This window comes from Ovis canadensis, chromosome 18, assembly GCF_042477335.2.
Source record: "Ovis canadensis isolate MfBH-ARS-UI-01 breed Bighorn chromosome 18, ARS-UI_OviCan_v2, whole genome shotgun sequence".
NCBI lineage: Eukaryota > Metazoa > Chordata > Mammalia > Artiodactyla > Bovidae > Ovis > Ovis canadensis.
The window spans coordinates 63,653,482-63,680,705 of NC_091262.1; the positions used below are offsets into that span (position 1 = coordinate 63,653,482).

Below are 27,224 nucleotides of genomic sequence, written 5' to 3' on the forward strand. Positions count from 1 at the left end.
TCACCAGATCTTCTAATTCCTAATCTGTACCATTTTAGCAGATAGCAGTACATATACATGTATATAAATCCCTGCAATTATCAGTCTTGAAAATGACAGTGGTTCTTTTGTGCATTTCTCTAATAGTCCCCTTCGACTACCATAACGAAATACCATAGGCTGGGTGACTTTGACAACAGAAGTTTATTGTCTCACAGTTCTGGAGATTGGGTAGTCCAAGTTCAAGGTGACAGCTAACCTGATTGCTACAGACTGCAGCCCTCTTGCTGAGTTCGCAGGTCATAGAGGGAGGAGCCTCTGGTGTCTTTTATTCTTCTTTGAGGTTTCTAACCTAAAGATGGGCACAATAAAGGACAGAAACAGTGTGGACTTGACAGAAGCAGAAGATATTAAGAAGAGGTGGCAAGAACACACAGAAGAACTGTACAGAAAAGATCTTCATGATCCAGGTAATTATAATGGTGTAGTCACTCACCTAGAGCCAGACATCCTTGGATGCAAAGTCAAGTGGACTGAAGGAAGCATGACTACGAACAAAGCTAGTGGAAGTGATGGAATTCCAGTTGAGCTATTTCAAATCCTAAAGATGATGCTGTGAAAGTGCTACACTCAATATGCCAGCAAATTTGGAAAACTCAGCAGAGGCCACAGGACTGGAAAAGGTCAGTTTTCATTCCAATCCGAAAGAAAGGCAATGCCAAAGAATGCTCAAACTACCACACAATTGGACTCATCTCACATGCTAGTAAAGTAATGCTCAAAATTCGCCAACCCAGGTGTCAAGAGTACATGAACCAAGAACTTCAAGATGTACAAGCTGGATTGAGAAAAGGCAGAGGACCCAGAGATCAAATTGCCAACATCCGTTGGATCATTGAAAAAGCAAGAGAGTTTCAGAAAAACATCTACTTCTGCTTTATTGGCTACGTCACAGCCTTTGACTGTGTGTATTGCAACAAACTGTGGAATATTCCTAAAGAAATGGGAATATTAGACCACCTTAGATGTCTTCTGAGAAATCTGCATGCAGGTCAAGAAGCAACAGTTAGAACTGGACATGGAACAACAGACTGGTTCCAAATTGGGAAAGGAGTATGTCAAGGCTGTATATTGTCACCCTGCTTATTTAACTTATATGCGCAGCACATCATGAGAAACGCTGGATTGGAAGAAACACAAGCTGGAATCAAGATTGCCGGAGAAGGCAATGGCAACCCATTCCAATACTCTTGCCTGGAAAATCCCATGGACGGAGGAGCCTGGTAGGCTGCAGTCCATGAGGTTGCTAAAAGTCGGACACGACTGAGCGACTTTACTTTCACTTTTCACTTTCATGCATTGGAGAAGGAAATGGTAACCCACTCCAGTGTTCTTGCCTGGAGAATCCCAGAGACAGGGGAGCCTGGTGGGCTGCTGTCTATGGAGTCGCATAGAGTCGGACACGACTGAAGCAACTTAGCAGCAGCAGCAGCAGAGCACATCATGGGAAATGCCAAGCTGGATCAAGCACAAGATGGAATCAAGACTGCTGGGAAAATATCCATAACCTCAGATATGCAGATGATGCCATCCTTAAGGCAGAAAGTGAAGAAGAACTAAGGAGCCTCTTGATGAAAGTGAAAGAGGAGAGTGAAAAGTTGGCTTAAAATTCAACATTCAAAAAATGAAGATGATGGCATCCGGTCCCATCACTTCATGGAAAATAGATGGTGAAACAATGGAAACAGTGACAGACTTTCTATCTCGGACTCCAAAATCACTGCAGATGGTGACTGCAGCCATGAAATTAAAAGACGCTTGGCTCCTTGGAAGTAAAGCTATCATCAACCTAGAAATCATATTAAAAAGCAGAGACCTTACTTTGCTGACAAATATCTGTCTAATCAAAGCTATGATTTTTCCAGTAGTCATGTATGGATGCGAGAGTTAGACTATAAAGAAAGCTGAGTGCCAAAAAATTGATGCTTTTGAACTGTAATGTTGGAGAAGACTCTTGAGAGTCCCTTGGACTGCAAGGAGATCCAATCAGTCAATCCTAAAGGAAATCAATCCTGAGTACTCATTGGAAGGACTGATGCTGAAGCTGAAGTTCCAATACTTTGGTAACCTGACGTGAAGAAATGACTCATTGGAAAGGACCCTGATGCTGGGAAAGATTGAAGGCAGGAGGAGAAGGGGACAACAGAAGATTAGATGGTTGGATAGCATCACCAACTTGATGGACATGAGTTTGAGCAAACTCCGGGGTAGGTGATGGACAGGGAAGCCTGGCTTGCTGCAGTCCATGTGGTCGTAAAGAGTCGCACATGACTGAATGACTGAACTGAACTGAATCCTATTCGATCACAATTTCACCCTTATGATCTCATGTACCTTAATTGTCCCCTAAAAGCCCTATCTCCAAATACAGTCACATTGGAATGTAGGGCTTCAGTGTATGAATTTTGGTGGAACACAATATAAGCCATGGCATTTTGCCCCTTGCCCTAGTACATGTCCTTATCACATGCAAAACAGATTCATTTCATCCCCACAGCCCCAAACTCTTGACTCATCCCAGTTTCATATCTTAGGTTCAAAGTTTCATGAAAATATCTAAATCAGATATGAGACTCAAGATATGATTCATCTGAAGGAAAAATTCTTCTCTAGTTGTGAACCTGTGAAACAAGACAATCTATGTGCTTCCAAGATACAATGATGGGAAAGGCATAGGATGGATGTTCCCATTCCAAACGGGAGAAATCAGAAAGAAAAAAAAGGGTGCTAGTGTCCAAAATCAAGCAAGATAAATAACACAAGATTTTAAGATTCCAGAATAATCCTGTTTGGCTCTATGTCCCATCTTCCAGACCTACTGGGGTGGTGGTTTCACCTTCTAGACCTAATGGAATGGCAGTCCCAGCTCCATGGCTCCACTGTGTGGGAACTGTGCCCCCGCAAGCTTTGCCAAGTGGGTCTCCATTCCTGGGGCTCCATAGGATGACCCTGACATCCAGCCAGAGATCTTCTGACCTATTGAAACAAAGGAAATGGCCCCACACTTTAAAACCAATGAAGCAGCTCAGATGGTCTCTGAGTTACCTTCAGAGTTCATGTTTCCATTTTTAAAGAATAATAGTGCATATCTGCCCCCTGAATTGCTTTATGGTCTATTCCTGTAGTATCTTAAGAAGTTGAACAGTCTTCTTTCATTTACAACCGCCCCACCTCCCTGCCATTTTGTCCAAAATATCAGTTCATATTCTGGTGTAATTCCATCTTTATTCCTGACTTCTGCTGAGATAGCTGATTCGATCCCTCAGTCACATCTACTATCTCTTTGTCAAGTGATAATATAGCTACACCCTTAGTATTCCCTTCAGAAGAAGCGTTCTCACTTCAGGGTGCATGCGTGCTAAGTTGTTATGTCCGACTCTCTGCAACTCTATGGACTGCAGTCTTCCAGGCTCCTCTGTCCGTGGGATTCTCTAGGCAGGAATATCAGAATGGGTTGCCATGCCTTCCTCCAGGGGATTTTCCCAACCAGGGATCAACTCCAGAAGTCTCTTTTCCTGCAAGGGCAGGCAGCTGCTTTACCACTAGCGCCACCTGGGGATTGGCTGAGAATTTTCCAAATTTGTAAGCTGTGTTTCTTGACCAATGATTTTTTTTTTTTCTAATTCATTTCTCTTTTCTCATATTTTACTGTAAATAGTTAGAAGGAAACAAGCTGTGCCTTCAACCCTTCACTTGGAAATCTCCTCAGCTAATTACACAATATCATTGCTTGCAAATTCTACCTTCCATATTAATCAGTTCAATTCAGTCACTCAGTCATGTCCAACTCTTTGCAACCTCATGGACTGCAGTAAGCCAGGCTTCCCTGTCCATCACCAACTCCCGGAGCTTGCTCAAACACATGTCCATCGAGTTGGTGATGCCATCCAACCATCTCATCCTCTGTCATCCCCTTCTCCTGCCTTCAATCTTTCCCAGCATCAGGGTCTTTTCCAATGAGTCAGTTCTTCGCATCAGGTGACCAAAGTATTGGAGTTTCAGCTTCCAATGAATGTTCAGGACTGAATTCCACATTAATACTACAGCACAATTCATGCAAATCCCCTGTCACTTAAGAACAAGGTTCATCTTTCCTCTAGTTTCTAATAACATGTTGTATTTGTGTCGGAGACTTCAAGAGAATGGCCCTTAACATCCACATTTCTGCCAACATTATGGTCATAATTATTCATGAGTTCTCTACGAAGATGAAAGCTTTCTCTCCAGCTGTCCTTTTTTTCTCTCACCAGAGTTGCCTTTAACATTCACATTTCCGACATTCACCTCAGGACTCTTCCAGCCTCTGCCCATCACCTAGTTTCAAAACCGTTTCAACATTTTTAGATATTTGTTGCAGTAGCGCCCATTTCTTCATACTAAAATTTGTATTTTGTCTGCTCAGGCTGCTTTAACAAAATACCACATACTGATAGCTTAAACAACAGATATTTATTTTCTTATAGTTCTAGAGGCTGAAAAATCCAAGATCAAGGTGCCAGCCAATTTGGTTTCTGTTGAGAGCTCTTTTCTTGCCTTGCATGTACCCAGTTTCCGTGTTCTCACATTATATTTTTTCTCAGTGTGAGCATGTGGAGAGAGATCTGTCTTCTTCTTATAAAAGTATTAATCCTATTGAATCAGGGATCTACTCTTATGACCTCATTTAACCTTCAGTTCAGTTCAGTTCAGTCGCTCAGTCGTGTCCGACTCTTTGCGACCCCATGAATCACAGCACGGCAGGCCTCCCTGACCATCACCATCTCCCAGAGCTCACTCAGACTCAAGTCCATCGAGTCAGTGATGCCATCCAGCCATCTCATCCTCTGTCGTCCCCTTCTCCTCCTGCCCCTAACCCCTCTCAGCATCAGAGTCTTTTCCAATGAGTCAACTCTTCGCATGAGGTGTCCAAAGTACTGGAGCTTCAGCTTTAGCATCATTCCTTCCAAAGAAATCCCAGGGTTGATCTCCTTCAGAATGGACTGGTTGGATCTCCTTGCACTCCAAGGGACCTTCTAATTACCACCAAAAAATGCCCCCCACCTCCATATACAGCCACAATGGGCTTCCAAATATGAATTTTGTGGGAACACAGTTCAGTCCATAGCACTTTCCAGTTGCTAATTTTGTTTGTCAATAACACTTATTTGCATTTTGTAAATAGCAGCTCTTGGACTGCAAAAAGAGCACACTGAAACCACACCTTTAGAAATTCTGGGTGTTGCTCAAAGGAGGATATTAATATTCTGATTCAGTATAGAAGTATGATGTCTTTGGGAATATATTGTAAATCATGATTTTTGCACATCGTGTTACAGATTTCTTTGGGACAACTCTTCTTCATGAAGCTCAACCCTAGCTTATAGGAACCTCCTGATTGATAGTTAAGCCTACAGAGGAAACAAAGAAAAACTTACAGTCTAAATTCAGTGGAAAAAAAAATGAAATCAATAACATTTTTACCACAACCATCCATATTTCCTGGGAATTTAATATCATGTCATTATATTTATTTGGATTTTAACAGTAAATAAGAAACATGTGCTTTATTTATCAGCACAAAATAGGGTATTGCTATATATGCAATAAACTGAGATAATTAGGCAACTACTTAGATGATTTAGAGCCCCAAATATTTTTTCTAATACATTTGGGAAATACAGACTTTCTATGTTACTTTAAAATATAGAAGTAATAGACTTCTGGTTAAAATGGCAATTTGAATGCAAGGACCTATTTGCTTTTTAGAATTTAAATAATTAAATAGATGTAAATGTACTTGAATTAATTCTGGAGCTCCTTATGTTTTAATCTTATTGTAATATTGAATTCAGAGAAATAGCGTATACAATCTAGAAATAAAATATGTAGTTTCATCTCCTGAAGTCCACTTAAGGCTAATTTATAGCTCACAGCATGAGCTGCGAGTCTTCTTGCCTTCCTCTCTCCAAGTATCCGGCTGCCTTACAGCTCTTTCAGATCATCTCAGTCCATCTCTTACTCGGATTTCCTTACCAGAGCACTCACCTTCCTTATCGCTGGTGTTTTTCAGTATGTTTCCTGATCCACATTCTCAGGTGTCTGTTATCTACACTCGTGTTACATGCATTGATTTCTTTGCTGTACAGGATAACACACGAGTATTTTGAGAGGAGCTGGAATCCCTTCAATGCAGTAAACTCTACAGACACAGAAGGGCTGGATAGGATAGATGGGATGAGTGGCTCCCAGTCCCCACAGATGGAAAAAGAAGGTTGCTTATTCTGGGGAAAGCTTGAGCACAGGGAAACTTCCTTTCACCCCCAGAAGTGTTTTAATTTGTGGGCTTAAACATTACTCTGCCTTCCACCACTCTGTTATTTTCCAGTGCTCAAGAAATACTATAGCCTATGTGATAGCTAAGGCTACACAAAGCCTTAGCACTTTTGAGTGATTTATTGAATCACAGGCAAAAATGCACATACATTTAAACTGGAAACATTTCCATTACAGTATTCTACATTTCAACTCAAATTCTGTTCTTTTCTAATATGACAACTTGCTGTAATTTTCAGGTTCCACAACCAAACTCACTCCTTGGAAATATAAAAGGTTCTCAAAAATATTTAGGGCATTTAATGACAAAAACACAGAAAAACATTTAAAGGTGCAAAGTAATAAAAGGAACCTATAAAAGACTACCATATGGCGATTCTGCTGGCTTTTATTCCCCAATAACCAAAAGCAAACTCTTGTATTTGCTTTTGTTTGATCTGGACTGTGTTCAGAAACTGCTCTCCTGTGATAAATGTTCTTAACAACATTTTTAAAACTGATATCACAAAAGCTTCTTACTGTTTTAAAACAATATGGTTTTAATTGAAAATTATTTTAATCAATCAAGTGTGAATAGCACTGAATGTTTCTGTCTTAGCATTATGCATAATAAAAGACAAATGGCTCATATGGTGTTTTACTGGCATCTGTATAATTAATGCAATCAGGCTTTTAAGAAGGGTGATGTTTCCTTTTTTGAAAAACTTCTGAAAATTTATAGATTGGCAAAATATTTCAAAATAGCATTTCAGATGACTGATACACTGCAGTCAATACATATATTGCCCCTGCTGACATACTCACAACACTTTCAAATATAGTTTCTCTGTCACAAGGAAGTCATTTTGCAAGGAAATAATAACTAATTCTTCAGGATGTTCTCTGATTCTTCACAAAAGAGGACTGATAGCGATCAAAGAAGCATAGTAAAAGTCAAGGAAGCCCGAGTAGCAGGAGCATGCAACCAGCCGACTCTCAAATCAATCCTTTAGGCCTTATGATTCCAAATATCCAGAAATTAATAATCATGTAGAAGATAAACACGTTTTTGGAATTATTTTAGTTTTCAATGAATATTTATGATTCAATATACATAGGTTATTGACAGATTGATATCTGTTAACCCATAGTCTAAATCCCCTGCCCCAGAATTTTCCATGTTAACTTTTGAAGGTTAACCTTCAACTCTCCCTAAGGTGTACAGATGCCTTATCCTCATTTCTTGGGCATTTATATATCTGTAGCTGTGGGCATTATTTGCTGTTATTTAGTTGCTAATTCACGTTCAATTCTGCTAGCCCATGGGCTGCAGCATGCCAGGCTCCTCTGTCCTCCACTATCTCACAGAGTATGCTCAAATTCATGTCCATTGAGTCAGTGATGCTCTCTTACTATCTCATCCTCTGCCTCCCTTTCTCCTTTTGCCTTTGGTCTTTCCCAGCACTAGAGTCTTTTCTAATGAGTCAGCTCTTCATATCAAGTGGCTAAAGCATTGGAACTTCAGCCTCAGACTTCCTATCAGTGGGTTTTATAAGACCTAAAAAATCTCTTACCTGTTTTAGGCTCTCTGAGGGTCTAATTTTTAAGAGGAAAGTTTTCTCTTCACCAATAAATCATATATATATATATATAAATATATATATGCATACATGTTTGTGTACAAAGGTTTCTCTTCACCACTAAATCATATATACATACATACATGTATATGTACAAATATGTGCATGTCTATGTATATATGTACACACATATATGAATTTTTTGAAAAATATTTTAAAGGCCTGAAAGCATTAAAATGCCATGTGTCTAAAGTATCACTGTGTATAGGATCTTTCCCCATTTTTGTAACCTACTGATTTGTATAGAAGGAATTCTGCAAAAAGATTATAAAATGATTATAAAATCATTTTAAAATGATCAAATTTGCTAATTCTTATAACTTAAAAATTCTGGATTTTTTAATAGCCACATTCAGTTCAGTCCCTCAGTTGTGTCTGACTCTTTGCGACCCCATGGATCACAGCACACCAGGCCTCCCTGACCATCACCAACTCCTGGAGTTCACTTAAACTCATGTCCATTGAGTTGGTGATGCCATCCAGCCATCTCATCCTCTGTTGTCCCCTTCTCCTCCTGCCCCCAATTCCTCCCAGCATCAGGGTCTTTTCCAATGAGTCAACTCTTCACATGAGGTGGCCAAAGTATTGGAGTTTCAGCTTTAGTATCAATCTTCCAATGAACACTCAGGACTGATCTCCTTCAGAATGGACTGGTTTGATTTCCTTGCAGTCCAAGGGACTCTCAAGACTCTTCAATTAAAAATAATGAAAATGCAATATTTTTTTTGAAACAGAATTTCTCAATCTTGGTATCTTTGACATTTTGGGCCAGAAAATTCTTTACTATAGGGGATGTCCTGTGCATTGTCAGATATTTATTAGTATCTCTGTTCTCCACCCACTAGATAACAGTAACATCTTCTCAGTTGTGACAACGAAAAATGTATCCATTCTGTCCCTTGGGCAGAAAAGTCATCCTCAATTGAAAACCACTGCCTTAAAAGAAAATATTCCATTATTTCTCATCATTAATATATGACATTATGAATAATAATGCCCACACTTGGATAACTGTGATGTGAATACATATAAGATTCTATATCCTAACAGAAATCAACATAATACATTTGTTCCCATTCAGTAGACATTTCTGAATTTTAGTGCATCTTATAGAAATAAATGCATATCTGAAGCTTAATTGAATAATCTTTTTTGCTTTTGGATTAAAATTTTGAGGACATTTAAATTCCTCTTCCCTGTGTTTATGCCCTTTTCTTTCTTGTTTCATGCATTAAGGCAGAGGGAGATGATTTGATTATTGTCTCTACACAGTTCATTGATGACATCTGCTGCTTTGCCCTCAGCATCTCACAGAAATTTCAAGGCAAATTAATGACCAGATGGCTTCACCTGTTAAAAAACAAACTTTTCTAGATATCCAGCCTATTTCAGCATAGTGCCTTATGTCCTAAAAGGAAAGCCAAAGGTAATATAACGTCATGAGGCAGAGTAAAATTTAGACAATGTGGACTATTTATTCTTAAAAATCCTATTTCTTCTAGTTATGCATTTTTTCACTTCTGTAAAATTGCATCATTTCTTTGTGGTGCCATCCTCCAGTTAAAACTGACTGCTGTGAATATTGTATTTTTCTTCCTCATTAAAGTTTTGTAAAATATTATTTTAGCAACTTTCCAAGCCAATTTGACCTTACATAGAGAAGGAGATTCATCCATGTTTAAGAAGCAGCTATATGCCTATGGGCCTTACCTGGCTCTGTTTCCTGTCACTGGCCTACACAGCTAGGTGTATGTCCAGATAGCTCCTGCAGCTGCATGCTTTCATATAGCCACCCTCAGCTCCTGTCACCCATCTCCATGGCAATGTGTGTGCCCATGTGAGCCCCTATAGCCAAAGGAGTGCACACGGAAGGTCAAGGCCTCCACAGCTACTCTTAGGCCAGGACCTGGCCTCAACTCATGTCACAGGGTTGCAGTGTAGTCTATGCTCACATCGAGCTCCTGGATACTCCCAGCCTCAACACCTGTCACTCACTTCTACTACTGCATATGTGCCCATGGCTAGCCTGTGTACACCATGAGCCCCAACTCTTATCTCCAGCCTTCACTGCCACACACATGTCCATTGCTAGCCCCTGATGCCACATGAGTTCAGGCTGAAACCTTGGCCCTTGCAGCTTTTCAAGTGCCCAGATCTGCCCTGACTTCTGTCAATGGTCTGCCCTGCTGCCTGTGCTGACAGTCAGCTCCTTTAGCAGCACACTCACTCAGTGCTAGCCTCAACTTTCATCACTGACACCCACTACTGAGAACACAATGATGGCAAGCCCCTGCAGTCACAGTGCATATGTATGTGCTACAGAGTCAATGCCATTTTTTTTTCAAAATTCCAATGTTATTTTTCACAGATATGTGTAAAAAGAATCTTCTAAAACTCATATGAAACCCCTAAAGACCCCAAATAGCCAGAGCAATCTTGAGAAAGAACAAATCTTGCCAAATCATAGTTTTTGATTTCAAACTATATCACAAAGCTAGAGTAAACAAAACAGTATTATGGTATTGGCATAAAAAGAGACGTATAGACCAATGGAAAATAATCAAGAACCTGGAAATAAACACCCACATAGAAGGTCAACTAATTTTGACAATGGAGTCAAGGATACTCAATAAGTGGTTTTGAATATTTACTTGAAAAAAAGTGAAATTGGATGCCCATCTTATGTTGCTCAAAAATTAACCCTAAATTTACTAAGGACTTAAATGTAAGACATGAAATCATAAAAGTCCTAGAAGATGACATAGAAAGCTCCTTGACATTAGTCTTGACAATGATTTTTGGATATGACACCAAAAGCATAAGCAATAGAAGTAAAAATAAACAAGCAGAACCATATCCAACTAAGAAGCATCTACACAGCAAAAGAAATAATCAACAAAATTAAAAGGCAGCAAAAAGAATGAGAGAAAATATTTTCAGATCATACATCGGATAATGGATAGCTACATAAGGAACTCATAAAGCTCAATAGCCAAAAAAAATCTGGCTAAAAAATGGGCAAAGAATGTGAATGTTTTTCCAAAGAAAACATACAAATGGCCAAAAGACACATGGAAAGATGTTCAACATCATTGTCACTAATGATCAGGGAAATGGCAAATCAAAATCACAATGAGATATCACAACATTCCTGTTAGAAAGGCTATTATCACAAAGACAAGAGATAAGTGTTGGCGAGGATGTGGAAAAAAAGGGAAAACTTTTACACTGTTATTGAGAATATAAAATGTTACAATCAATATAAAAAACAGTATGGCGATTCCTCTGAATATTTAAAGCAGAGTTATCATACAATGCAGCAATCTCATGTCTGAGTATATATCTGAAGGAAATGAAATCAAGAACTCAAAGAGATACTTGCAGTGCCATTTCCATTGTATTAATAGTATCATTTACAATAGCTAAAATATGGAAACAACCTAAGTTTACATCAAAAGGCAAACCGATAATGAAAATGTGATAGCCACACACATACACATATGGTCGAATATTATTCAGGCATTTAAAAAAAGCAAACTTGAAACATTAATAATGGAATGTGAAGGTATTATGCTAAGGGATAAATCAGAGAGAAAGACAAAAACTCACCTTTGTGTGGAATCTAAAATAGATGAACTTATAGAAACAGAGTTTTAATGGTGATTGCCAGGGGCTGGGGCTGGGGATAGGGGAAAATAAGACTTTGGTCAAAGGGTACAAACATCTAGTTATAAAATGAGTTAGTTCTGGGGCTCAAATGTAAACCATAGTTAACAACACAATAGTGTATACTTCAAAGTTGCTAAAGAGAGTAAATCTTAAATGTTCTCCCACAACAATAACAACAAGAAATGGTAATCAAGTGAGGCTATGGATGTGTTAACTATCCTGTTTTGGTAATAATTTTGCAATATATACATGCCTCAAATCATCAGGCTGTACATCTTAAACTTATACAATGTTATGTCAATTATATCTCAATAAAATTGGATAATAAAATAAGCAGTAATGCCAATCTATATTTATAAAATCTAAATTAAAAAATCTAATATTTGCTAGGAAAATGACTTATGTTGCAGTATGATTTCAAATATTTTTCTAATTATATATATATCTATTGTGTAAAGATGTTTGAATAGAATTACTCAATGAGGAAAAGAAGTCATCTATAAAATAAGCCCAGAGATTATGATCTCTAACTCCAAAGCCTGAGCTGTAGCCTAGCTATAAAAATAAAATATACACACACATATTCAAAATATATACAAACATTTGATGCTTATAAAGTCACATATGTAGAATATACTAATGAGTTAAAGAAATAATGTATATTTTGCTCTGTGTCCATAATCTTGCTTTTTATGTTTAAGAGACACATTTGTTAAAGCACTTCATAATCCCCATGGAAAAAATATAGCAAAATTCTAATTATACTATAGAATAATCTGATCTCTTTAAAATACAGTATTCTTGTATGATGTTTGGGAAGGAGTCTCAAAACTACATTCAAACATCACTCAAAAATGCTGAAGGGAATGGAAGAAATGGTGTGTTTCCAAAGAAGTGAGAAGTGAACCTTGTTCTGCGTCCAGGTGCACGTGTACTTCCCTAGCCCTAATCCCTTGATTAGATCTGTGAAAACTGGAAAAAACTATCTTAAAAATAAATAAATAAATATTGCGCCAGTTATCCAGTTATATACTTCACACTGTAACTTACTGGATTACTCATTATTTTGATTTGGTTTTGGTTGCATTGAAAATTACAAATTGCAACATATCTACAGGTGGGCTGAATTAGTATTTGTAACATTTATGAAAAATTTATCTAAAAATCAGTGGCTACTAGGGTTATTAATCAGGAGTTCTTTGGGCAAAAGCTTTTCTTTTTCTGTCACTATCAGAATGACTTATGAGTTTCTGCACAGTTTAGGCTCAGGTAGAAGAGGTGTATTTCATCAGTGTGACTTGAGTTATGGCAGAAACCATGTAGAAAAGCTGTGCAGCCACAGACACGGGAACTGCTTAAGTGACCCATCTGTGCACAGCTTTTTATCTCCAATGACTTCTCTCCTGTGGTACAGTTACTGTCCATACCATTGTGTGATTTCATGCTCAGGCAATTTCTTTTTCTGCTATACAAGCTGATAGATTTTGCTTTTTAAAAAAAGTTTATTTTTTATCTACTTTCAGTTTAGCTGTGGTTTAAGTCACCAGGCATTGTTTATCTTACCAAATGTTTAGTACTATTGCTGTTATATATTACAATGATATACTATGTATGTCGCAGTTCAGACTTGTTGAAATTGAATTTGGGAGGAAGTATTCTACACTCATATTAATTCAGTTCTAACAGTGTGGCAGAAGTACATTGTTTATGCACTAGAACTATTTGATAAAGGCATTAAAGTGGTGTGAGAAAATTGCTAATTCCAGTAAAATTTATGACAATGTAGTGTCTTGAAATGGTTGATAAAGCTTAAAAAGAACTATTTCCTGCAAAATAGATAGCTACAGTATATACTTACAAATCTTTCAAAAACCAATTTATATTTACCTCAAATTTGTAGGATATAAAATTATTTTTGCATTTATTAGAATGAACCACAAAGGAAGTACTTGCTTGGCCCCACAGTAACTATTTATATTTACAGTCATTGTAACTAGAAAACACTTGTTTATAGTTATTGCTAGTAGGATAGAATAATTTTATACCACTCCTCATCTTCAAGTTTTTTCCTTGAAAGTATATTCAAATATAAAAATAGTGCTTATACAATTTTTTTAAAACTTTAATGAAAACAAAAGTGAGGATAAAACATCAATAATTTTACACACATACACAAAACCCACACATAATCAATGTCAACACCTTGAAAGATTTCCCTCCTATTTCTGTTCTATATAATGAGAATCCAATCCACTTTATTTTGTGTGAGACAGTATAGAATAAATGTAAGGGAAATGGATTCTTAATCCACATTGCCCAGGTATGATTCACAGTATTGTGATATCAGGCTGGTTAGTGGTTGGTTAATCTTTGATTCTCAGATTGTGCACAAGGTAGGAATAATAATAGTAATTCATAAGGTTATATAAAAGGAGATAGTATTATTGAATAAGAAGATTAAAGAATAGAAAAAATAAATGGAAATGTAGAAAGATTATGTGATGTATTAGATATGATCAAAAAAGGACTAGCATTTAGCATGCATAAAATTAGGACTAAAGTAGTATATTGGTTAGGACATTTATAAAACTAGTAAAACATGAAAGAGGAACATTCAAGAGATCTAATAACCCTCACATGAATCTGTAATTTTAAAATCAAATAACTGAAAATTAAGATTCAAAACACAGACTAATTCCAGATTCATGTAAAGTTCGTAGAACTCCTTGAAACTAATTTCTACTGGCATATCTGATATTTTTTCATAGAATTCCTAATACTGTATGGGAAAACTGTAGAGGCCTTGAATGATGTTTACTTCTGCACAGTGAAAGAATTGGATTTCTTTCTAGCAGAGATTACATGCAGATTAGTCTGCATGAGCTCCATAAGAATGTCAGTATCCCTGGTTAGATTTTTGGTCTACAAGGGCTCTTTTCTGCTTATTTGTATTTTCTAGCATTTTGTTCACTGCATTAGAGGCTTAGGAGTTGGCAAATACTTAGGGAGAAGCTAATGGAGACTTTCAGGCTCACATCTATGATTCTCTTGCTAGTATCATGACCCCTCAATTCCCTGCCCGCTGGCGTTTCTGAACTCCAGTCTTTGCCTCCACAGCCCACTGAAACTCTCCCAAGCACCTATCTACCTACACACTTGCCCTTTCTTCATAGCATAGGAAATTTGCAGATATCTGAATGAAATAAACACTGTACTCCCGCCTTTGTTGGTAATCCTAAAGCTTATTCTTTTAAACGCATGTTTTAGACTTGCATTCATTGGGAGTGTTAGTCTGATACAAATTTCTCTGTTGAGACCACAGAACCAGTGATTTTTAAATCCAGAATATATTCTGGGTCTCTGTAATGGCACTGACAGATGACAGGCTTCTAATCCGGAGAAGGCAATGGGACCCCACTCCAGCACTCTTGCCTGGAAAATCCCATAGATGGAGGAGGCTGGTAGGCTGCAGTTCATGGGGTCGCTAAGAGCTGAATTAGCCCCTAGCCCCTATAATACCAGTGTCCTCTTCAATTGCAGGACTTCCCTGGTGGCTCAGACGGTTAAGCTTCTGTCTACAATGCAGGAGACCCAGGTTCAATCCCTGGGTCGGAAAGATCCCCAGGGGAAGGAAATGGCAATCCACTCCAGTGCTCTTGCCTGGAAAATCCCATAGATGGAGGAGCCTGGTAGGCTGCAGTTCATGAGGTTGCTAAGAGTCGAATTAGCCCCTATAATACCCATGTCCTCTTAAATTGTAGCCTTTGAGAACAATATTTAAAGCAGATATTCTTAATACACAGAATATGGAATTGACAGGTTGATGAAGAAAACTTCATTCACAAGGCAGGTATTGCTTGATACTCTTCCTAGTAGGATTTCACAATTGCTAGAGACCAGTGAGGGCTGTGCACTTCTCATTATTTTCCACTTTTTATGGTAGTTTTTAAAAATTTTCCTTGTATTCTTCGATCACTCTCCAAATATATCAAGAGCAGGTAACTTATAACTCAGTTTATGTATCATCAAACCACAAGGAGTTATAGTCAGACCTGATGAGAAGGATTAAACATTACCCAGATATCTTTTATTTTGACCTGGATGCCCCAAAAGATGGCACTTTGCAGTATTTAAGGAGGTGGGAAGATGTGCATATGAATGTTGTGTATGAATGTTAGATGTGAACTGCAGGAGAGACTCTTTGTTGCTTACATAATAAATAGCCTTATGTACTAATCAAATTCTGATGTGTTGAAGGTACCAAAAACTTCTAACTTCACTATCTTCTTCACTATCTAACTTCACATTATGAAGGTAAAGCCAAGATAATCTCAGTCCTGGGCCCTGACCATTAAGTTCAGTTCAGTCGCTCAGTCGTGTCCGACTCTTTGCGACCACATGAACTGCAGCACGCCAGGCCTCCCTGTCCATCACCAACTCCTGGAGTCCACCCAAACCCATGTCCATTGTGTCAGTGATGCCATCCAACCATCTCATCCTCTGTCATCCCCTTCTCCTCCTACCCTCAATCTTTCCCAGCATCAGGGTCTTTTCAAGTGAGTCACCTCTCTGCATCAGGTAGCCAAAGTATTGGAGTTTCAGCTTCAACATCAGTCCCTCCAGTGAACACCCAGGACTGATCTCCTTTAGGATGGACTGGTTGGATCTTCTTGTAGTCCAGGGACTCTCAAGAGTCTTCTCCAACACCACAGTTCAAAAGCATCAATTCTTCGGCACTCAGCTTTCTTTATAGTCCAATTCTCACATCCATACATGACTACTGGAAAAACTATAGCCTTAACTAGATGGACCTTTGTTGGCAAAGTACTGTCTCTGCTTTTTAGTATACTGTCTAGGTTGGTTATAACTTTCCTTCCAAGGAGTAAGCGTCTTTTAATTTCATGGCTGAACTCACCATCCACAGTGATTTTGGAGCCCAGAAAAATAAAGTCAGCCACTGTTTCCACTCTTTCCCTTCTATTTGCAATGAAGTGATGGGACTGAAGCCATGATCTTAGTTTTCTGAATGTTGAGCTTTAAGCCAACTTTTTCACTCTCCTGTTTCACTTTAATCAAGAGGCTCTTTAGTTCTTCTTCACTTTCTGCCATAAGGGTGGTGTCATCTGCATATCTGAGGTTATTGATATTTCCCCCAGTAATCTTGATTCCAGCTTCTGCTTCCTCCAGCCCAGCATTTCTCATGATGTACTCCACATATAAGTTAAATAAGCAGGGTGACAATATACAGCCTTGATGTACTCCTTTTCCTATTTGAAATCAGTCTATTGTGCCATGTCCAGTTCTGTGACTAGATGTGATAGACAGAGTGCCTGATGATCTATGGAATGAGGTTCGTTACATTGTACAGGAGACAGGGATCAAGACCATCCCCAAGAAAAAGAAATGCAAAAAAGCAAAATGGCTGTTTGGGGAGGCCTTACAAATATTTGTAAAAAGAAGAGAAGCGAAAAGCAAAGGAGAAAAGGAAAGATATTCCCATTTGAATGCAGAGTTCCAAAGAACAGCAAAGAGAGATAAGAAAGCCTTCTTCAGTGATCAATGCAAAGAAATAGAGGAAAACAGCAGAATGGGAAAGACTAGAGATCTCTTCAAGAAAATAGAAATACCAAGGGAACATTTCATGCAAAGATGGGTTCAATAAAGGACAGAAATGGTATGGACCTAACAGAAGCAGAAGATATTAAGAAGAGGTGGCAAGAATACACAGAACTGTACAAAAAAGGTCTTCCTGATCCAGACAATCAGGAAGGTGTGATCACTCACACTCACCAAGAGCCAGACATCCTGGAATGTGAAGTCTTGTGGGCCTCAGGAAGCATCACTGTGAACAAAGCTATTGGAGGTGATGGAATTCCAGTTGAGCTATTTCATACCCTAAAAGATTATGCTGTGAAAGTGCTGCACTCAATATGCCAGCAGATTTGGAAAACTCAGCAGTGGCCACAGGACTGGAAAAGGTCAGTTTTCATTCCAATCCCAAAGAAAGACAATGCCAAAGAATGCTCCAACTACCACACAATTGCACTCATCTCACACGCTAGTAAAGTAATTCTCAAAATTCTCCAAGCCAGGCTTCAGCAATAAATGAACCGTGAACTTCCAGATGTTCAAGCTGGTTTTAGAAAAGGCAGAGGAACCAGAGATCAAATTGCCAACATCCGCTGGATCATCGAAAAAGCAAAAGAGTTCCAGAAAAGCATCTATTTCTGCTTTATTGACTATGCCAAAGCCTTTGACTGTGTGGATCACAATAAACTGCGGAAAACTCTGAAAGAGATGGGAATACCAGAGCACCTGACCTGCCTCTTGAGAAACCTGTATACAGGTCAGGAAGCAACAGTTAGAACTGGACATAGAACTGACCTTCAAGAGTAGTTGATAAAAACGCCAGCACCTGTCTCCTGTCTGACATTTTATAACATGAAAAATAAAGCTCTGAGTTGTCTGAAGTACTATACAATGATCCCTTTTCCTTACAGGTAAATTCCACAGTTTCAAATCTGTATTATTATGAGTAGTGAGCACCACACAATAGTTTCTTTTCCTCAAAGGACCCTCAAATCTGCATTTTATGGAGCTGTCTACAAAACATATTTGTTTGCTTCTCTAGTAAAATGGCTTGAAACAGACTGACTATGATTCTTGCTTTGGGAATTAGATACAGAGTACAATATTTTTTATATGACATGGCCTCAGTTGATTTAAGAATAGATTTAGAATAAAGGTGGTCAATAAGTCAAAGATGCGAAATTAAAGCCATGCATTTCTTTGCAACCTGCATTCTAAATATATGAATGTATAAGAGAACATCTATTCAGTGCTAAGCTATTAATACCATGATGTTGTACAACTCTATTTGCTAATGTTTGACTCTTATGCTGTTTATATGCTCATAGGAAACAATCATTTTGTGCTGTGGTTAAAACTTTGACAGCCTTATGTTTAAGTCCCTAAGTATTTGGATCTAAATCTCAGAGGAGTTTTGCTTTCATTATTTTTTCTCTAGGATTCAATTTTGTGCACTCATCAAATAATTATTCTATCTAACATCTATGAAAACATCTAGATTCTTGTGGATAAAAGGGGGAGGGGAAATACAGAGGAGAGGAGGCAGATTGGAGTGGGTAGAAGAAAAAGGCATAAACAAGAGGAAAGAGAGGGAGCAGAATGGTACTATTTTTTTTTCTGTATTTTCTTTTTACCATATACTAGAGTAACACCATACATATAAAGTCATTTCATCTTTCAACAACATTATGCCATAGGTACTATCATAACCATTTTAAAGTAAGAAAATCAAGATTTAGTGTTTTATGAGATTTTCCCCAAGTTCAGACAAGCAGTAATAGAAAAAGGGCTCAATTCACTGCGCCTGTCTCAGAAACCAGTATACCTTAGTAACACATAAACTGTATTTTCTCAGACCTTTCTTTATTACCTAAGGCCGAAATGTGGCAGAGGGTGAATCAAGGCAATGATTTTCTTCCCCCACAGATCTTCAGTTCATTCTACTGCTGACTTTCTAGGATTTAATGTACTGTTGCCTGGGAATCTCTATCTTAAGTCTGAAGTTTTACTGGGATTTTTTTTCACCCAAAGAATACTAAAATTAAGGGGGGAAAAAAACATTCTAAGACATTTCGTATTTGAAATAGGCCTGCATGCATGCTAAGTCATGTTAATCATGTCTGACTCTTTGCAGCCCCATGGACTGTAGCCCATCAGGCTCTTCTGTCCATGGAATTCTCCAGGCAAGAATACTGGAATGGGTTACCATGCCTTTCTCCAGAGGAATCTTCCCAACCTAGGTATTGAACCTGCATCCCTTATGTCTCCTGCATTGGCAGGAGGGTTTTTTTTTTTTTTTTTGTTTACTGCTAGTGCCACCTGGAAATGGGCCTAGAAGCATCTAATTCAGTTCCTTCATGACTGAAGGATGCATTAACTCTTTAACCAGACTGTGAATAATTTGTATTCCTGGAGTGTATCAGGTCACAAATTTTGCATATGGTACAGCCCTTTAGGGAATCTGATGCTCCTTCAGAGTGTGTGCTCCATAGTTAGAAGAGATTCTTAGATTTTCCAATGAAGATAACTCAGTTTTTAATCACTCTTGTGTGTGTGCTCAGTTGTGTCCGACTTTTTGTGACCCCATGGACTATAACCTGCCAGGCTCTTCTTGTCCATGGAATTTTCCAGGCAAGAATATTAGAGTGGGTTGCCATTTCCTACTCCAGGGCATCTTCCCCACCCAGGGATTGAACCCATGTCTCTTCAATGGACAGGTGGATTCTTTACCACTGAGTCACCTGGGAAGTCCCTTAATCATTCTTGGTCATGTATAAATTACACAGTTATAGTTACTTACTTGACATTCTGCCCAATTCTACCACTGAGAGCTTAAAGTTACATTAGCAATATGTACAGATATATGTCCAAAGATCCAACAAGGTTTCATGTCACTCTATTACCACCATTACCCTCTTACTCTAGTGCTATTTGCCACTACTTTCCCCTGTCCCTTGGCAAGGATCTCGTGCCTCTAGACTGTATGAGATTCGGAGATCACTGCCAAGGCAGCAATGACTTCCACAGCTGTGCTTGCAAAATGAGCTACATCTATAAGAGCAGATACAGTGGAGGGAAAAGTGAGAAGTCTCTTTATTTTGGTTTCTGCCTGAAAATCAAGAAGCTAAATATATGATCACTAGATAAATAACACTGCAATTTTGACAGCTGTCACTGTCAGATTAAGTGGAAAAAATCCTATTCTACTCCACAATTCCAGGCTTTGACACTAAGTGATTCCTTCAAAATATCTTTTTGATCAGGCATAATGATACATATGATGAATGACATTAGCAGGTCTGCTAAACTTCTTACCTTTGCTCGATACCAACTAGACTAGAAGGATTTTATGTCAACAATATGCTGGCCAGAACCATCTTTTGCAGTAGATTTTACACAAGGCTCAGCATTTCAAAACCAACAAGTTGTGGTATCCATGTACCTCTAATACATTCATCTGAGCAATATCTAAACACACACACACACAATTTGGATTAGCTACTGGGAAAGAGCAAGCATGCTAAGTTGCTTCAGTCATGTCTGATTCTTTGTAACCTTGTGGACTATAGCCTGCCAGGTTCCTCTGTCCATGGAATTCTCTAGGCAAGAATACTGGAGTAGGTTGCCATACCCTCCTTCAGAAGATCTTCCTGACCCAGGGATCAAACCCACATCTTCTGTGTCTCCTGCACTGGCAGGCAGGTTCTTTACCACTGAGGCACCTGGGATGCCCAACTGGGAAAGAGTAGGCATCCTCTTTTCCACACTCAAAACTGTTTCAGAGGGATGAGAGAGATACAGAATAGACTAAACCAAACATGTAGCTGGGACTGAACCTATTTAAGACTTGCTGGTAACAGCAGAGATGTCCTCACATGGCTTGCAGACACAGGAATAAGAATAAATGTTATTTTAAGCCACTGAGTTTTGGGAAGATATAGTCTGCAGCCTTACTATGACAATAGCTGACCAGAAGTTGACACTGTAAAATGAGGTGCCATTTCAACAAAATGTGATTTTGATCAGGGCTACAGGCTGCAAGAAAACTGCTATAAATGGCCAGAAAAAGTGAGGAAACTCTAATGAAATACTAGAAAAATCTGACCTGTGGATTTTAGTACTGAAACTTTTACTAAAGTTATTGCCTGCCTTTGGAGGATTATGTACCTGATAAACATACAGAGGTACCAAAAAATGATGAAATCTGAAAAGAAACAGCCAGTTTTTGAGCAGTGTTTAGTAGTAGTAGAGATAATACAAGATTATAGAGTTGCTAAGTGAAATTATTTTTTGACAAATTAAAGGTGTGGCTAATAAGACAAGGAAAATGCCTAACTCAGAGGTTATCACTAAAAATAATCTCAGGGTAAAGATTCAGTGAAGCCTGTTATCGAATCTTTTATTAAAACTTCTAAATTAATTAACATCCCTTAAAATTATGCCTATAAAATGAACAAAATGCCATTCAGCAAGATAACAGTGATGCTGGATGAATAAAGTAGTATTTTTACTAAAACATGATACATCCAAAATACATATAATTGAATCTAGAAAAAGAGGTTTGGGGAAAGAATTATGGACATAATAATAGATTTTGGCGGAAAGTGAAAGTCTCTCAGTTGCATCCGACTCTTTGTGACTCTCTGTACTATACAGTCCATGGAATTCTCCAGGATGGAATACTGGAGTGGATAGCCTTTCTTTCTCCAGGGGATCTTCCCAACCCAGTTTGGGAAGATCAAACCCAGGTCTACTGCATTGCAGCCAGCTGAGCCACAAGGGAAGCCCAATTTTGGCAGAGTGGAACTGAAAAATAAATTAAAAAAAACCCCCACATATATTTATGGGTAAAGTATAGTTGTGTTAGCAAAAAGCACCACCACCTTAGACTAGAAGAGATCAAGAGTTCTTGAGATATTAATTGCTCTTGGTCTCCAAAATTCTGCACGTAGTTAAATAGATTGCCAAAAAGATGTCTTCGAATCTTCTTTTCATAATTGACCAAGGAGGTGATTAAAAAAAAAGAAATTAATTCCTAGAAGGCAGGGCTGAGAATAGTAGTCTATGGACCTATTAAAAGGATATAAGTCAAGGAATATTTTCAAGCCCCAGTTAGTGTCAAGTGGAATTTCAGAATTGTTATAGACCAGTGATTACTAAATCTTTCCCACCTTCCAAAATTAAGTGGGAGAATTTGTTGTTGTTATCCCATGACTCTTGTATCATCATATGAGAGATAATTTTACTTTAGTTTATAAGTCTTTAGATCAAGAGACTCTGCAACTAGACTTCAACCAGATCAAGAGATACTGGACTTTGTACCTGATATCACGATTGGTTGAAACTTTTACAAGTCCTGTGATAATGAAAGGGAGAATCAGATGCTTTTAGCAAGACATGATCTTAGCTCTACAGTTAAAAATGAAATTGTAGCCTAGTGGTGAGGAGTATATTGAGTAGCTAAACTAGAATTTTAAATACTAACTCTTACTTGCACTTTATATTCAAAATGGTACTAATAATATATACCTAATCTTATTGTAATGAGTATTTAATGTACTATATGCAAATCTGACATACCATGATGACTCTGTATATTGTGGTCCATGCTGTTCTCAGCTGAATTACCAGTTTTAATTCATTTTATATCTATTTTTGGCATATTAAAAGACTACATTTTCAATAAGGCAATAAATAGTCATGATGACACACAAAGGCTTTGAAAGCTGATGAAATGTTTTAACTGCAATTTGTTCTGACATATAATTCTTCCATTAACAAAGATATTTAGTCTATGCAAATGTCCTATTTTTAATGGCAATGATCTCCTTGCATAACTATGCTAATGATATATGTTAATTTCAACTATAAATTCTGGTTATTAAACTTTTATATTACTGTTTATAGGAAGAGAATATATTAATAGCTAAGAAAAGGCATATTTAATACAATAATTTTAGGTCAGATTTTCCTCTTGGAAATGTTTTTTGACTATACCTACATTAAGAATTTTCATTTGCCAAGTGAATATAGTAGTTAGTTTTGCAATTTACATTTTAGTTTTGTATTTTTTAATTTTGAGAATCATCATTCAACCATTCTTTTGTACAACAAAATGCTGTAACAGCACTTGTAGTGTGCTATGAGTCACTCTATTATAATTATGACAGAGCTATTCAGCCAACATTATACTATTGTTTTCAGAAACAAATCACAAGATTTAAAAGGGACCTGCTCCTTATTTCTGCCATACACACAAACAGCCAGCCACAAACACACTCAAGTTTTGGGGAAGCAAGTCTAAGTCATAAATCCTGATTGTATGTAAGATGAAGTTGCTATTATTATTTCATAATAATAAGGAAGCCTGGCGTGCTGCAGTCCATGGAGTCACAAAGAATCGGACTTGACAGAGTGACTAAATGACAACAAATTATTACTTTTAGAGGTAGATTTAAAAATTGGTTACATCTGGTTCTAAAAGAAGCTACACTGAATTTTAGTAGGTTAATATTACTAAAGAATTATGATAAACAGAACTTTGCACTGGACTATCTCTCAAGATCTTGTTCACAGGTTTAGAAGTGATGTGGCTTTATAACCCCTCTTGTTAAGTGTTCCTATTGACACTATATATCCAGAAAAAAATGAACACACTAATTAAAAAAGATACATGTACCCAATGTTCACAGCAGCACTATTTAAAATATCCAAGCACAGAAACATCACAAGTGCCCTTCCACAGATGACTGGTTTAAGAAGATGTGATCTTCATACAATGGAATATTACTCAGCCATAAAAAGGGTGAAATATTGCCCTCTGCAGCAACATGGATGGACCAAGATACTATCCATACTAAGTGAAGTAACGTCACAGAAAGATGACTATTCTATGATATCACTGTAAGTATAACATAAAAATAATACAAATAAATCTACATACAAAACAGAAAGAGACTCACAGACATAGAAAGCAAACTTACAGTTAGGAAAGGTGAAAGACAGGGAGGGACAAATAAAATAGGAGTATGAGATTAGCAGATACAAGTGGGAAGTGAAAGTCGCTCAGTCGCGTCCTATTCTCTGCGACCCCATGAACAATACAATCCATGGAATTCTCCAGGCCGGAATATGAGAGTGGGTAGCCTTTTGCTTCTCCAGGGGATCTTCCCAACCCAGTAGGAACCTAGGTTTCCCACATTGCAGGCAGATTCCTTACCAGCTGAGCCACAAGGGAAGCCCAAGAATACTGGAGTGGGTAGCCTATCCCTTCTCCAGTGGATCTTCCCGACCCAAGAATTGAACTGGGATCTCCTGCATTGCAGGTAGGTTTTTTACCAATTGACCTATCAGGGAAGCCCTAGATACAAGCTACTATAAATAAAATAGATATGCAACAAGGATTTACTGTGTAGCACAAGGGACTATATTCAACATTTTGTAATAACTTATAATGAAAATCAACCTAAATATATATATATATACACACATATATATACATACACACATATAACTGAATCACTTTTATGTATACCTGAAATTAACATAATATTGTAAATCATCTATAATTAAATTTTTTTTAAAATGGAAAAGAAATAGGTGAGCAACTGGGCCTGTTTCAGATCCTCTCTTGCAGCCATATGCATAAGGACACTTGCATTGGATAGTAAAGGATAACATCCCATAAATATAGTTATCTGGCTAGCCCCTTGGGGACAGTGACCTTGTGCTTTAACTTGGCTGTTTTTACTCAGAAGATCATATCTATAATTCTTGTTTAGAGTAAGAAATCCTTTCCTCTAGGACAACTGTAGCCTTTGGCTCAAATGCTATTTCTCAGCCTGAGGTAACTATGGAAATCTCTTATCTTGAGTTCCTCATATTTAATCCTTAGAAGTAGAGTATCTTCTGAGACTTGTATTGATATCATTTAAATAGTTTGTTGCTTAATGTCCTATATATAACTGACAGGATAAATCACAGACACATACACTTTAAGTATATTCCTCATAGTTTGTAGCATATCTATACTTTTGGCATTTTTTGCTTTCTCTTGTATAAGGCCACCAGAATTTATTTGTAATCTTTAACAGAGAGTTGTTCATATTTTGATTTGTTATCACAGTTTACTATCAGCTATTTCCTTATTTCTTTCCTTAGATCTATTACTACCCAGTGAAGTATTTCTTTCACCATAGTACAGTCACAGCATATGGAACATATAAATCATTTCACTCTCCTCTTTAAAATTACTTGTGACAAAGCTTTACTAAGGGATGGGAAAATGAGATGAAATATCCTTAGCTCAACAACTGTCAACTCTTAAGCAATTAGTCAACCGTAAATTCTATAATTCATGGCATTTTGCGTTAGTGGAAAATCTTTGGAAATCTAACCTCACATAAATTTTCTAGCCTCAATGCTTTTTTTTTTTTTAAAGGAAACCATTTGGTCCATTTGACCCTCAGAGACAACCAAGTAGATAGCCAGCGTAAGGTTTTGATAACATATGGGTTAATTTAATAAAGTCTAACCAGTCAGGGGAACTGCTGGATTTAAAGGTATTTAATAAGATTAGACTTTTAAACATTATTTGGTGCATTAATTCAAATATGCAAATTGGCACAGCCCAGAGACCCAGGCATTAAAAAAAAATGAGGGCAGATAGAAATAAAATTAATTTTAGAAAGGTATTAAAAGTACACTCACAATCTGAAGTTGAGAACTGGAATTAGAGTTACTCAGCCTATTGAAGCTCACTGCTATTAGTATATGAGGCCACTAAGGAGGTAGATTGGTAATGATGCAAGCAGGTATACATTTAAAATTAGAAATTATCATTTTTGGGGGGCATTAAATTTGAATCTTCTACACAGTCTACTCAGATAATTGCTACCAATACTAAAGCATATTTAAAGTATTAAAAATAAGACAGCATTCTATGAATTATAATTGGGGACTTTTGCTCTATAGCTGGTTTGGCATTTCAGGCTCATCAGGCTAATGCCTATCTGTTTACTCCTGCTGCCTGTAATAGCCTATTGATAATTCAGATTCAGGCCAGTGTGTGAACCACAGAAAGAAAAAGTAAACTCTTGCTCTGAGAACTCAATACCATTGAAATCAACTTTGAAAACAGAAATAGAAAATCATTAAAAGCATATCCTGCCAGGCCCTTCTAAAATATAATATTTGTTGTATTTATGAGACAGCATGCTTTTTTGTAGTTAGTAAATTAAAACTAAAATGAAATTAAAATAGAGCCTGTTTCCACCATGTGGTAAATTAAAGTTACTATAATTCCATACCAAATATGAGTCAATTAATTCTACCTCAGCCAAAGCGCTGATATTTCAGAGAATAGCAGATGTTACCCTTTATACTACTCCATTAATATACCTAGTCAGTTATTCCACTGTTCTCCCTAGGGCAGAGAATAAAGGCATATTTTCCTTTCTGTTCTTTAAGCAAACCTACTTGTTCCCCGAAGCACAAGATTTAATTATCCTTGCTACATTATATTTGCTTGAATAGCTACAGAAGCTATTAATGGGCATAACATTTTCTGATCATTTTTCATGATATTCCACTATGATATTTATGCTGATTTAATTACATCTAGCACATTAATTAGTCTACTAGTAAGAATGAAGGACTTAGGATTTACAACAAAATTTATTTCTATTGATTATTACAATATGTGACAGCTTGGTTATTGGGAGAGTTTAGGTACAGAATTCACATATATATGCAAGTGTCTGGGAAGAAGGAATTGGTGACCTACTGTATTAACTAGCTGTATATGAGCGTATCTACCAAGAAAGGACCCTGGAGCCCTAGTGGGTGCTAGATCAATTACTAAGTGGCTGTATCATCTTAGAAAATAATTTAACCTCTCTGTGTCTCAGTTCTATCATTCGTAAAAAGGAAATAATGATAATCTTTATGTTACAGGATTCTTTTTATATTGGTTTAATTTCTGCAAAGCACTGAGAG

The 27,224-nt window shown here is 37.5% G+C and overlaps 1 pseudogene; it reads left to right on the plus strand.

Moving 5' to 3' along the window:
- Nucleotides 1-337: 337 nt before the first annotated feature.
- The window catches only part of LOC138423410 (RAB7A-interacting MON1-CCZ1 complex subunit 1-like), a 54,279-nt pseudogene continuing 27,392 nt past the window's right edge, over nt 338-27,224 (plus strand).